The sequence below is a fragment of the Pinus tabuliformis genome, chromosome 4_1 (genome assembly GCF_031772625.1).
Source record: "Pinus tabuliformis cultivar Carrire ecotype Pingquan chromosome 4_1, CPIR1, whole genome shotgun sequence".
Classification (NCBI taxonomy): domain Eukaryota; kingdom Viridiplantae; phylum Streptophyta; class Pinopsida; order Pinales; family Pinaceae; genus Pinus; species Pinus tabuliformis.
This window is the reverse complement of record NC_142303.1, coordinates 442,132,397-442,139,272: the sequence shown is the minus strand read 5'-3', so window position 1 is coordinate 442,139,272 and position 6,876 is coordinate 442,132,397.

Genomic DNA, 6,876 nt, shown 5'->3' with positions numbered 1-6,876 from the left:
TGGACTCTTAAACCATGTAATTTTAGATAACAATGATATGTTTTATGTTTTCAACAATTTATTCAATGTCCTTTCATTATCTCAATGATAATTTCCACAATTTCCGAAAGAAATCACATAAACCATTAATCGCATTGACAATAAGTTGTAGATAGAACATAAATAAAATGCAGAAGACAAGAAAAGACAAGAGAACACCAACATTTGGCTAATGACTGGGAAAAACGCCAAGATGGGGAAATCCTTTATCAATATTCTTATTATAAATATCAAATGTGCAGTAGATAGAGAGAATAAAATAATATAAAGTCAAAATTGACTTGAAAAATCACTAACCAAAACAACCCTGTCAAATCTACAATTCAAATCAGCCCTATCCTAAAAGTCAACAATAGTCAAAGTCTAGTCAAAAGTATCCAAAACATCTTGGTCAAACGAGGGAATAAATTAGCCTCCCTTGGAGTTCAAAGTCAACCCAAAACAATAAAAAAATATACATTCAAAGTTAGTGAACTTAAAGTCCACCCTACGGTCAAATGATCATATGGTCAACGTAGGTCAAAGTGCCCAAAAATTCTCAAATTTTGTAGAAAATAGTGTAACCTCCCAAACATAAAATATCCCAAAAAAATCAAAGTCAAAGAAGGTAAAATACACCCAAGTAAACATTGGTCAAAACTTGGTCAATCTGTAGAAAACTTCCTCATTTTGGCCTCCTAAAATTCATCCCCCTTTCAGCCACATATGAAAAGAACAGCTACCCAATGACGTGTACAAGAAAATGAGATGAGGAGAGAGAAGAAAGTGTTGTGAGATGATGATGTCAAATGAGGGTGACAGTCTCTCCTATTTATATGAATCGATGAGGGTCAAAAGACATGTACTTTGGGCTTCATGAGCCTACATGATGATGCGGTTGACCTTCATAATTTGCACGTGTGGGCTTCGCTTCAAAAAAATATTTCCCCTTGTCCAAATTTAGTGATATTTACGTCAATTTTGGTACTCTCGTAAAGCGGAATTCAATGAAATAATAATTTCCATCAATTGAGTTGTCCAAAGTGGATTTTTATTTGTATTTTCCAATTTTAAGATGTACAAACTTATAATAGGATTTTGTATGAAATGACTTAGGCCCTTTATATTGGATATTAGTGGCCCTTAGGAAATATTTTCAGTAAATGGGCCAACACGTCGGTAATATTGGATACTCAACCTTGCTTCACAAACCAAAATGATATTATATTTGCTAATCCATTTTGAAATTTGGCCCATTTTGATGTCACAAGCCCCCTTGCTATTGAAATTGAACAAAAGTCATACTAATTTAGGACAATATCTTACTAATGTGAAAAAACTATTTTTGAAATGCATTGTTGGGATTATGGCTATACCACCCTTTTCTTCATTGGTATCAAAGAAAGTTATTGATTCTAGCTCATGTGTCTCCAAACATTGCCATCATGTTAAAATTGGGTTTAACTTCTCATAAGCGTAGGATATGTAAAGAGTGATTGTTTGTTGAGTCATTTTGGCCATTAGTTAGGATTATGGTAGGTTGCTAACCTTGTACATATATGATTTTTTTTCACACTTTATTCCTTTATTCCCATTATGGAAGACAAATGTTGAGTGGGTTATTAAAATAGTTTCACTAAATCTTCTTCTCAATAAAGAAAAAATAAATAAAATAAATATCATACCATTTCAACAAAATCGCAGTGGATCCAAAATGGAAGTTTTTATCAAGTTATTGTATTTTACATTTTAACATTCTTTTGTAAAGGTGATTTTCTCTCACTTTGAAGGTAGTAAGTAAACTCCATGTTAATTTTTTTTTTTAATTATGTTTTATTATGAATTTTTGAAAAATTCATAGGTAGTAGTAATTCCCTTACACATTATGTCATTGAAAAATGCACAATAGTGCTAGATCCAACACAATGCCATTTCATTATAGGGGTTTGGGCAAAAAAATATGACCTTAGATGTTCTCTATTGTCTTCAAGTAAAAATGAGATACATTTCATGGTGAGTTTGAGAATTGAAGGAAAGTAGCTCATAGAGAAAAACATTGCTAGTCCTTCATGATGTAATGCTGGAGCCTTCTCATGGATTTGGGAAAGATGGAATGATACCTGATAAATTCTTCCTTGATGCCAAATACATAAGTTTTGGTCATTTTTTCATAAGGAATGAAGTGTTATATTTTTATTTTAGATCGAATATTGTAAATTCAACAAGTTCTTGCAACATAAAGGAAAGTATAGAAATTTCCATGATCCTAAACAGGATCCACTAGGAAAACTCTATCAACTATACATCAAAACTTGAATATGGAATGATTCCTTTACATAAAGCATATCAAAATATATTTAAAAATTACTATAGAAAGTTACAAACTACACTTCTCTAAGGATGTACAAATTGTAAGAAAGAACCAAGATAGTGTTTAGTTTAAACAACCACCTTGAATTCATGCATTTTGAATACTTTGTCGTTAGAAGACCCATTATTTAGGAGTATGATCCACCACCATGTTAAAATAGTAGAAGAGATTTTTGAATGATGCAAAGAGAAGTTGGCTTCCCCATTCCTGTACTTGATCCACCTATGCTTGGAGTTCCAAGTTTTTAAAGTGTACTTCACCAATCATCTAGTTTATGATGAGCTTAGATGCCCCAAATACCTATAAATTAGTCATACCTCTTTCCACTGCAATTACGAGGAGTGTTGAGAGTGCATGAAACTTTTCCCTATTGTTTGATCCATCTCCCAACCCCATTGAAAATAAGAGTTGATGGGTCGACAAAATAAAATGGACTCACCCAACACTACACTGTCATGGATTTACTTGCAAGGCACCATCAAAATACCCACAAGGCAATGTCTCATCAATCTTCCGAGGTTCAATCTATCCAAGAATTTGTTGCTTTGGAGTGATCACATAGTCATCAAAACAATATTGGATTTGGAGGTATACCTATAAATGAGTGGTAGAAATTTCTTGAAATATAACCCCATTTTCCAATTCCTCCAGTTAGTGTGTCCGTAGCACACCATATTTTAGGAGTAAAATGACATACCACTATATATATAATTTATTCATGCTCCTTAAATAAAATACATATGTTTGGTATGTGTTGTGACCTCCTCTAAATTATATCATACTTTATCAAAGAGTGTTAACAAAAAAAAAAAAATCCTGAACACTTATGTATCATTCACCACCAAAAATTCGAATTTGGTTGTGATTCTGCCATGAATAGAGATGAGTATCCAATGGTATATGATCCATCCATAGGATTATTTAATCACACCAATATATCTTAATCCTTCACCCTGTCATGATTTAACTTAACTAGATGCTAATAGCATAGTATAGCTCACCCATTCCTATGTCGTCATCCCTTTCAGACTGGTCTCTTTTGCATTAATCCAAGCTTTCCTCGTCGAATGTAGCTCTTGTAGAAATGGAGCATCATACAAAGAATGAATATTTTGGCTATGTAAAGGATTCTCTAGCTCCTTAGATAAACTAAAAATCACTTTGCAACCAAGCTAGGGATTAGGACCAATTCTTACACTGTTTCCATCATTAATTTTCTATTCTAGCCAAGAACCATAATTGGGAAAGAGGAAGTTAGTGCTTTCTAGATAATGGAGAAATTATGTTTTTCTAAGAATTTCTGATCCATTCGTATCTAAATCGATGACCTTAAATTCTTTCATCCCCAAAAATGTGCTCGATGGAAAATGTGGGGACTTGCGGGGGGGGGGGGGGGGGGGGGGGGGGGGGTGGGGGGTGGGGGGTTTAAAATGGTATTCTATCAATTTTTAAAAGGTATTATGTGGTAGATAATTGTTGGGCCCAAACTCCATAATTTTTTTCCAAAACAACTTTAGCATACCCTCAAAATTTATGGTAACCTAACAAGTGGTATAGTGGTTTGATATCTAAAATACATGAATGGCATGATAAGCATAATATTGTAGCTTCAATTTTATGCATAAATAGTCATACTAATTGGTATAAATTCCCAAAGTGTTAGTAACAACATTTTCAATAGGAGCTTCTCAAATTATTGGATCTCTTTTGATGCTAAGATTAATTCATCATGAAGGACACAATCTATTCGCTATAGGCATTTCTCCTATGGAGGAACAACTGCAATTTATTTATATTTCTAGTCCAATACTTCTAAAAATGATGTTCATGGTGGCCTTTTACACACTTATTATATACATGGGTACTTCGTTGGGAGAAATTACACTTTTAGCGCACTAGTTCATGATTGGGATCTATTTTATGTGCATTGTTTCTGGAGAACTTTTGGCACAATCAACCCAAGTTTTAATGCCTAACTTGACTTCTAATGTTAACTACAACATAAGTATGGCACAATAGTTTCTTCACTCACTACTCATTGGAGAAACATTTGCATTTTCATTACGATGTATTGCTAGAGCAATTCCATAGTTCTTCCCCCAAATATATACAAGAGATGCAACCATTATTAATCAAATGTGAGGAGTAATAGTGAAATTTTTTCTTAGAATGTTTATTACAACACCCACACTAATCCTAGAAGGAGTATTATTGGGAGCAATATATTTGAAATAACTTAGCTTTAGCATGGTGCCATGCTCTTATTGGAGGGTGCACTTCACTTCCACTCTTAAACAACATCAATTTTTCTCCCTTGGAAAGATAGTGGAATGTTTTCCTTACACAAAAACATGCATACTGATGCTTGGTCTCTAGGTTAACATGTTCCTCATCAAAGGATTAACTAGTGCATGTTGTTGCAAAATACTCAACTTTGACAAGCATCACAAGGAAATTCCTCAGCTTGCAATATTTCCATCCCTCAAATATGAAGTATAAACATTTACCCTTGACATGTTCAGGGTCAATTTGTTTAGGAGGAGTTGTGGTTGAAACCAGACTACATCCTAAGGAACACTGGAGGAATAACAGAAAATTAGTTTTTTCTCAATGTGTGATCCCAAAAAATCTTTTCCTTATGATGCATTAAAGAATTACATATCAAGCTTGTATGTTAACCATGAAATTACAAGTGCATAAAGAAGAGGGAGAGAAGAATAGCAAGACATGCATAGAAGGCAAAGGATTGATATTGGAGTTTGTCCAGGAGGGACTATGTCTCTGGGCCCTGCTTGAATTAGTGGGGAGGCCCTGTTTTCATTAGATGGCAAAATAATGAAAGTACATCAAAAGTCAAAATGTAGACCTTATACCTCCACAATTGAAGAAGCCTGAAAATCGTAGATCTTTAATGGAGAAATGGACAACCCTGTTGAGTTCGTGGCATCGAGAAATGTTGGAACCATATAAAATATGTCAAAATATGATGAAGTGAAAATCTACCCCTTGGAGAAATTTCTCAGATCATGGTTTGAGCCCCCTCTCTGCACTGCTCATGGTTCCACCTCATAGAAATGTGTGCCCGCTCCTGGCCTCCCTAGCCCACTGTGAAAATAGGTTGATATGTATTTCGGTGGGTAGATAAACCAAAGAGGAGGTTGGGAACATTAGTTAAAATTAATAAGTCGTTGAGGAGGGGTCGGGGGATCAAAACCCACCCTCCCATTTTTTAACACTATATATTTTATTGTTTAAACCGTGGGTGGCTGGTTTGCTGCCTTGGTGGCCCGCACCGCTATTCCCACTATTGGTTGCATTGTACGAAGGTGAGGTGGAGAGGGTGGTGAGGTTGACAGCCCACGCCCCCAACATTAATACATTGCAGTTATGTGGGCTCCAGGGTGGCGGGATCATGGCCACCCACCCCACTATATATGTGCCTTGGTTATGGTGGTTGAGGGTGGGCCAGCAGGGGTCATGGCCCGTCGGCCCATAATTAAATTTTTGTTTTATATGTTGGATGTTGGGGGGTGGCGAGGTTGGTGGCATGCCACCCCAAAAAATATATTTTTTTGATTTTAAATAAATCCATGGTCATTTTTGAAAATTCAAAAAATTGACCGAAGGAGTCAATCGACGTAGGCCACAAATTCACCTATAATTTGGCCAAGGTTGGTTGGAATTCGGTGGCCGGATTTTGTCCAAATTGCTACCTCCTTAAGCCTACCTAGTCACCCAAGTCAACCCTGAACTTTGACTGCTCCTAACTTTCGCATAGGGAATCGGTTTGAAGAAATGTTCACACCACCGCTATAATGACGACGAGATATTCAACATGAACCTAGTTCGAGCACAAACCAAGCACTTTGATTTTTGACCCTTTCTGACTCCTCTGGTACTTTTGCCTATGTCTGGATCCACCTGGATAAATCCTCGCCACTAAGGAGATTTTTGACCTCCAAAATCATTTACACTTAGCACACTGTTTGTGTCCGTTTCAATCTATGCTTTCAATCACCTACACGCAAAACTGGTACATGTTTTACAATCATGTAGACCACACATGACTCAAAAACCCTTCATTTCCAAGAGTTTATAGCACACACCCATTGGCCAAGGATTACATAAAAAGTAATCAATACCTCAACTACTAATAAGGAAAGGCAAAAATATCATTGCTTCATTTTGAAGTGGTGGGAATCACACCATCACTTTTACATTTACTTGCAACATATGATTTACAATGGTGGCCCTAACAAGCTAATACCTCTAAAAGAACCAACTTAATAAAGCAGACCACCATGAATGGGTGGATTCTTTTATTGAACATGTTCACCTTTCTCCTCCTCTAGTGATGTTTCTAGAGCATGGAGCATTGGACATGTGGTTTGTTGGTGTCCCTCTTTGTTGCAATGGCTACAACAATTATTTTTCCTCCAAACTTTCGGGGCTACCTTGGGGTGCTTTCCTCTGGTGTTCCTCTTATA